Source organism: Girardinichthys multiradiatus, chromosome 9 (genome assembly GCF_021462225.1).
Source record: "Girardinichthys multiradiatus isolate DD_20200921_A chromosome 9, DD_fGirMul_XY1, whole genome shotgun sequence".
In the NCBI taxonomy this organism is placed as follows: Eukaryota; Metazoa; Chordata; class Actinopteri; order Cyprinodontiformes; family Goodeidae; genus Girardinichthys; species Girardinichthys multiradiatus.
The window spans coordinates 35,281,128-35,288,083 of NC_061802.1; the positions used below are offsets into that span (position 1 = coordinate 35,281,128).

The 6,956-nt window shown below is 41.3% G+C and overlaps 1 long non-coding RNA gene across 1 annotated transcript; it reads left to right on the forward strand.

Moving 5' to 3' along the window:
• The first annotated feature begins 382 nt into the window (after nucleotides 1-382).
• LOC124874366 lies at nucleotides 383-5,346 on the forward strand. The gene is made up of 3 exons (XR_007039781.1): nucleotides 383-515; nucleotides 596-782; nucleotides 4,362-5,346. It is a non-coding gene; the product is annotated as an uncharacterized LOC124874366 (long non-coding RNA).
• The last annotated feature ends 1,610 nt before the right edge of the window (nucleotides 5,347-6,956 follow it).

A 6,956-nucleotide genomic window follows, 5' to 3' on the forward strand; every position in this document is an offset into this window, starting at 1 on the left:
TCCTACTTAACTTAGTGCATATGATCAATGATCGTATGACACTCTTGGATCCAGTTTGAAGAGTTTATGTCTGTTTGCCAGCAAAGAGACATTAGCGCACTGTGTCTCTCCTGTCCCGGTCATCACCGGCGTGGAAGAGGTCAATTCATTGGAAAGGTGCCAGTTTTATATGGACAGTGGCATCGTGGGAAGTCCGCTGTTACCTCTTTTCCTGGCTGTGCCGGAAGAAGATTAATGCAATTTATTGTAAAAGTTCCAGAAAAGTCCCTACTGGCCTTTCATGATGTAACCATGGCTGTGGTCCCAACATGTATCATAGTGCTGTTGAAAAACACTGACATAATGGTCATGGGTTTGGATGTGCTTCTTTGTTTTCTCTGTACAGCTGCAGGTCTTCCACCTGTGGGCGAGGCAGAGTGCTGCAGTAGCAAATGACAGTTTCACCCAATCCACCTCTGGGTATTTAAGAAGCTTCCTGATGAAATTTGACCTCTCATGGTCAACCATTACTGAGGGTGAGTCAAGACAACAATCTTCATGAGATTCCCTGTTGTATGGGTCATGTTTATTGACTCTTTTCACTTTTACCAAACAGACCTGAAGGAACACTTACCTGACCAAACCTCCTTGAGTAATTGCTTTCCTAGCTGCTCCAGGTCTAAGACACTACCTCCTTCTAGCTAAACTCACACTTCCATTAGCTGCTCATCAGTCTGCTACAGCTCCATCCACCTTTAAGTTTTCCACCTGTCTGCTCTCCAACTCATCAGCTGCAGACTCTGGTAAGTCAACTCAGTCAATTTTGCAAACATCATGTTGTGGTGTTGGTTTTTAAAGTTGTTTTGTGAAACGTAGAGATCCACGCTTTATATCTGCACATCATCTTCTGCAGGTGTACAGGTTTAAAACAAGGCCCTGCTGGTATAGCACATACGTTTTGAACCAAAAAGGCTGTAACAAACATTCTTGGTAACAATAAACGAAATATTACAGCTCTAATTAATTCTGAATCAAAATGAGAAAAAAAATTATTTCATTCAAAGCAAACTTGTAGTTTTCTTAACTTTATTCATTTCGGCAGTTTTGTTTTAAAAATTATTTTTAAATATTGGTTTCAGGCTCCACATCAATGATATACTGACATCAAATATGATTACAATAAAATAAACATAAATGTTGGTTTAGGACATAGCGCATATAGACAATAGATGGCTTGATTTTGACATAGCAACAAGGTCATATGCAAGCTTATTGTTTACCACCTGATATAATGCGTTTACAGCTAAATTAAAAAAAGCTCTATCATTAGCCAATATTGAAATAACAGAGTTAAAAATGTCTGAAGTTGTTAATTTTTTCTAATATAATTAATAATTAGAAATATAATATTTCTAATTATTTCTAAAGAAGCTTTATAGATAAGTTAGCTTCCCCAAGCAAATATTGGTTGAATAAATATTCTTTCCAGCCAGTTGGTCAAATCACTTAAAATCTGAATCTGCATGAAGTATACAGAATTCTTAGCCCAACTGTATAAGCAGCTTTACCCTGCACATGGTTTAGTTGGTAGAGCGTGCGGTTATCACCTCCTGTGCAGAATTATCCACACTGGATTCACATAAATGTCACACTTAAGTGAAAAGGAAAAACTACAGCCCTGCCATTTTTTGTTTGCACATTTTGCTGTTTTTACGAGGCTGCAGTTAAGTTTCTGTTTACTGTCTTTGAAATTTGAGTGCTGATGTAAAAAAGCATCGAAAGAAGAGAAAAAAGGTCATTGAAGACTATCACCAGTTGTAGGACTGGTAACAGCTCAGCATATTCTCTGAGAGATAAAGAGACACAGAGAGATATTTGTTGTGGGTGCATTGTTGTAAAACGTGTGGCTGTTTGCATATGTAGAGCTGGACTTGTGCCAGCAGCTGGGGCCTCTGGGAGCAGACCCAGCCATGATGTCATTACCAGTCAGACCGTGGAGCTGCAGTCATCTTTGTCTTTGTGCCTTCCAAAGGGGAAACTCTGCACCCAGTCACTCTGTTTTAAATATGTTTCTTACAGAGTGTGTCAGGTGAAGGATCTGATCATTTTCTGTTGTGCATCAGTCACATCAAGCCTTACTCTCCACTCTCTGCTCAGTCAAACAAGGGTCTGAGGATACAGTGCCTTGCGAAAGTATTCGGCCCCCTTGAACTTTTCAACCTCTTGCCACATTTCAGGCTTCAAACATGAAGATATAAAATTATAATTTTTTGTGAAGAATCAACAAGTGGGACACAATCGTGAAGTGGAATGAAATTTATTGGATGTGTCAAACTTTTTTAATAAATAAAAAACTGAAAAGTGTGGCGTGCAATATTATTCAGCCCCTTGCTTTAAGACTTTGTAGCGCCACCCTTTGCTGCAATTACAGCTATAAGGCGCTTGGGGTTTGTCTCTATCAGTTTTGCACATCGAGAGACTGAAATTCTTGCCCATTCTTCCTTGCAAAACAGCTGGAGCTCAGTGAGGTTGGATGGAGAGCGTTCATGAACAGCAGTCTTCAGCTCTTTCCACAGATTCTCGATAGGATTCAGGTCTGGACTTTGACTTGACTTTTGGAGCACTTCATGCTTCCATCTGCTGAAAAGCTTTATGGAGATGAAGATTTAATTTTTCAGCACGACCTGGCACCTGCTCACAGTGCCAAAACCACTGGTAAATGGTTTACTGACCATGGTATCACTGTGCTCAATTGGCCTGCCAACTCTCCTGACCTGAACCCCATAGAGAATCTGTGGGATATTGTGAAGAGAACGTTGAGAGACTCAAGACCCAACACTCTGGATGAGCTAAAGGCCGCTATCGAAGCATCCTGGGCCTCCATAAGACCTCAGCAGTGCCACAGGCTGATTGCCTCCATGCCACGCCGCATTGAAGCAGTCATTTCTGCAAAAGGATTCCCGACCTAGTATTGAGTGCATAACTGTACATGATTATTTGAAGGTTGACATTTTTTGTATTAAAAACACTTTTCTTTTATTGGTCGGATGAAATATGCTAATTTTGTGAGATAGGAATTTTGGGTTTTCATGAGCTGTATGCCAAAATCATCCGTATTAAGACAATAAAAGACCTGAAATATTTCAGTTAGTGTGCAATGAATCTAAAATATATGAATGTTAAATTTTCATCATTACATTATGGAAAATAATGAACTTTATCATAATATGCTAATATTTTGAGAAGGACCTGTATACGGAGACTTGATTACACACAGGTGGATTCTATTTATCATCATCAGTCATTTGGGACAACATTGGATCATTCAGAGATCCTCACTGGACTTCTGGAGTGAGTTTGCTGCACTGAAAGTAAATGGGCCGAATAATATTGCACGCCCCACTTTTCAGTGTTTTATTTGTTAAAAAAGTTTGACACATCCAATAAATTTCATTCCACTTCACGATTGTGTCCCACTTGTTGTTGATTCTTCACAAAAAATTAGAATTTTATATCTTTATGTTTGAAGCCTGAAATGTGGCAAGAGGTTGATCAGTTCAAGGGGCCGAATACTTTAGCAAGGCACTGTAGATAGTTTTTATGATTTTAACATGTGGGAGTGTTTCTGTGTCTCCTGTTGAGGAGGTGAAATATGAGACTGGCTATTTTCCCTCTTCTATTTCAGGCCATGGATTTAAAAACGACTGACTAATTCCTCACAGGATGAAATTTCTTCAGAGCCACTTGAGTTTACTGCCGATGTGATTTAGATGTTTATGGTCTGATACAACAAATTGTACCTTCACTTGTAGACTGCTGTCTCTCTGGTTGTACTGGGCCCAACTAATGGCTTTCCATCTTAAGTTTGTTTATGCTCATTCAGAGGTGAAGGGGAGCCAGAAAAGGGGAATTATTCAAGTGCTTGCCAATGTTTATGTTTGTGTCTGGGTTTATACCCACAACAGTGAGAGGCTTCTTTTTCTTCCATCTTTTCCTTTAAACTCTACCTGTCTGGTCCTCTCCCACCCTCAGGACCAGTTTATGTCAGTCCAAGTTTCCCTAAACCTGCCGAGTCTCTGCATACCTGCCAGTCTTTACTCTCTTGTCCCATGTTTGCGCTCCAGTCTGGCTCTTGGTGCAGCCTGTCTGGATGAAAGGCCGTCAGGTGGGGAGCAGATGGGAGGAGTTCTGAGCTTTGGAAGAAAAACACTCTTTAGTACCAGTTTCAGGATTTTCCATCAGAACTAGACGTCAGGGCAAGTTTTATCAGGAAGAAGAGACTGAGCACCTACACAGAGTCCTGTTTACTGAAGAAAGTCAAATGCCGATTTAAAGAGTGTTTTTTTTTTTAACACTGTCAATAACACCTTTCTTTCTTTCAGCTTTTCCTTTTGTCATTGTGGTGATCAAACTAATTCATCCTCATAGGCTCTGCGTGTCAGCAGAGGGTCCTGGTTTCAGAAGCTTGGTTTCAGGTAACAATCACCTTTGTACATCTTTTCAAACCAAACACATTAACACGTTCACTCCAGCTCCAAAAAGGCCCCTCACCCTGAGAACAAGATTATCACCCTACATGACCAACTCATTTTCCAACTCTTTAGTGGTTCTGAGGTACCTCCAGGACATTACACTAAGATACACAACACCACTAACCTCCCTGTCACCTCTTGAAACGTAAGAAAAGCAAAATCTCCACTAGCATACTTTCAATGAGTTGGCAGAAAAATCATGAAAGGATGGAAAATGGAAAGTAAAGCCTCTGATCTGTTGATTTCATACGTTTTCACATGGCAAACGCAAACTTCTATATACTTAAATGGATTTTATATATTAGATCAAGATGGATGAACATGGATTCTGAACAGTACACACAAAGGTGTGAACTTTTCTACACCTTTCAGTGTCACACTAACTTGCACCTAACTCAGGCCAGGAAGAGGAGGAGTCATAGATGACACCCCGCAGCGTCACTGTTTGACCAAAAACGCTGTGTTCCAGCATGGTGGCCTCTACCACACAGGTCTCCAGGAGAACCGGATGGAGTGACACAACGTGTGAACGTCTCCTTGCCGGCAAGCAGACATATCTCTTCAACTTGGGTCCAAAAGTGACCACAATCACGCCGATTGTATGCAACAAAGTTAGGTAGTAGTTTGCTGTTGAGAGTACCCAGCATTCATTCATAAAAGGGGAATAATAAGACAAGTGTGACTTGACTTTTCCTTGAGGCCTGCAGAGGTTACAGAAGCTCCCAGGGGACGTTGTCCCTAATTGAAGCGGTTTTCCCCATGACCTGGAGGAAAGGTAACAAAACAGCAGTTCGGCCGGCTGAGTACAGCCGCCCCCACTTTTATTAATGGTATTTTAAAGATATACAGGTCCTTCTCAAAATATTAGCATGTTGTGATAAAGTTCATTATTTTCCATAATGTCATGATGAAAATTTAACATTCATATATTTTAGATTCATTGCACACTAACTGAAATATTTCAGGTCTTTTATTGTCTTAATACGGATGATTGTGGCATACAGCTCATAAAAACCCAAAATTCCTATCTCACAAAATTAGCATATCATTAAAAGGGTCTCTAAACGAGCTATGAACCTAATCATCTGAATCAACGAGTTAACTCTAAACACCTGCAAAAGATTCCTGAGGCCTTTAAAACTCCCAGCCTGGTTTATCACTCAAAACCCCAATCATGGGTAAGACTGCCGACCTGACTGCTGTCCAGAAGGCCACTATTGACACCCTCAAGCAAGAGGGTAAGACACAGAAATACATTTCTGAACGAATAGGCTGTTCCCAGAGTGTTGTATCAAGGCACCTCAGTGGGAAGTCTGTGGGAAGGAAAAAGTGTGGCAGAAAACGCTGCACAACGAGAAGAGGTGACCGGACTCTGAGGAAGATTGTGGAGAAGGGCCGATTCCAGACCTTGGGGGACCTGCGGAAGCAGTGGACTGAGTCTGGAGTAGAAACATCCAGAGCCACCAGTGCACAGGCGTGTGCAGGAAATGGGCTACAGGTGCCGCATTCCCCAGGTCAAGCCACTTTTGAACCAGAAACAGCGGCAGAAGCGCCTGACCTGGGCTACAGAGAAGCAGCACTGGACTGTTGCTCAGTGGTCCAAAGTACTTTTTTCGGATGAAAGCAAATTCTGCATGTCATTCGGAAATCAAGGTGCCAGAGTCTGGAGGAAGACTGGGGAGAAAGAAATGCCAAAATGCCAGAAGTCCAGTGTCAAGTACCCACAGTCAGTGATGGTCTGGGGTGCCGTGTCAGCTGCTGGTGTTGGTCCACTGTGTTTTATCAAGGGCAGGGTCAATGCAGCTAGCTATCAGGAGATTTTGGAGCACTTCATGCTTCCATCTGCTGAAAAGCTTTATGGAGATGAAGATTTCATTTTTCAGCACGACCCGGCACCTGCTCACAGTGCCAAAACCACTGGTAAATGGTTTACTGACCATGGTATCACTGTGCTCAATTGACCTGCCAACTCTCCTGACCTGAACCCCATAGAGAATATGTGGGATATTGTGAAGAGAACGTTGAGAGACTCAAGACCCAACACTCTGGATGAGCTAAAGGCCGCTATCGAAGCATCCTGGGCCTTCATAAGACCTCAGCAGTGCCACAGGCTGATTGCCTCCATGCCACGCCGCATTGAAGCAGTCATTTCTGCAAAAGGATTCCCGACCAAGTATTGAGTGCATAACTGTACATGATTATTTGAAGGTTGACGTTTTTTGTATTAAAAACACTTTTCTTTTATTGGTCGGATGAAATATGCTAATTTTGTGAGATAGGAATTTTGGGTTTTCATGAGCTGTATGCCAAAATCATCCGTATTAAGACAATAAAAGACCTGAAATATTTCAGTTAGTGTGCAATGAATCTAAAATATATGAATGTTAAATTTTCATCATGACATTATGGAAAATAATTAACTTTATCACAATATGCTAATAATTT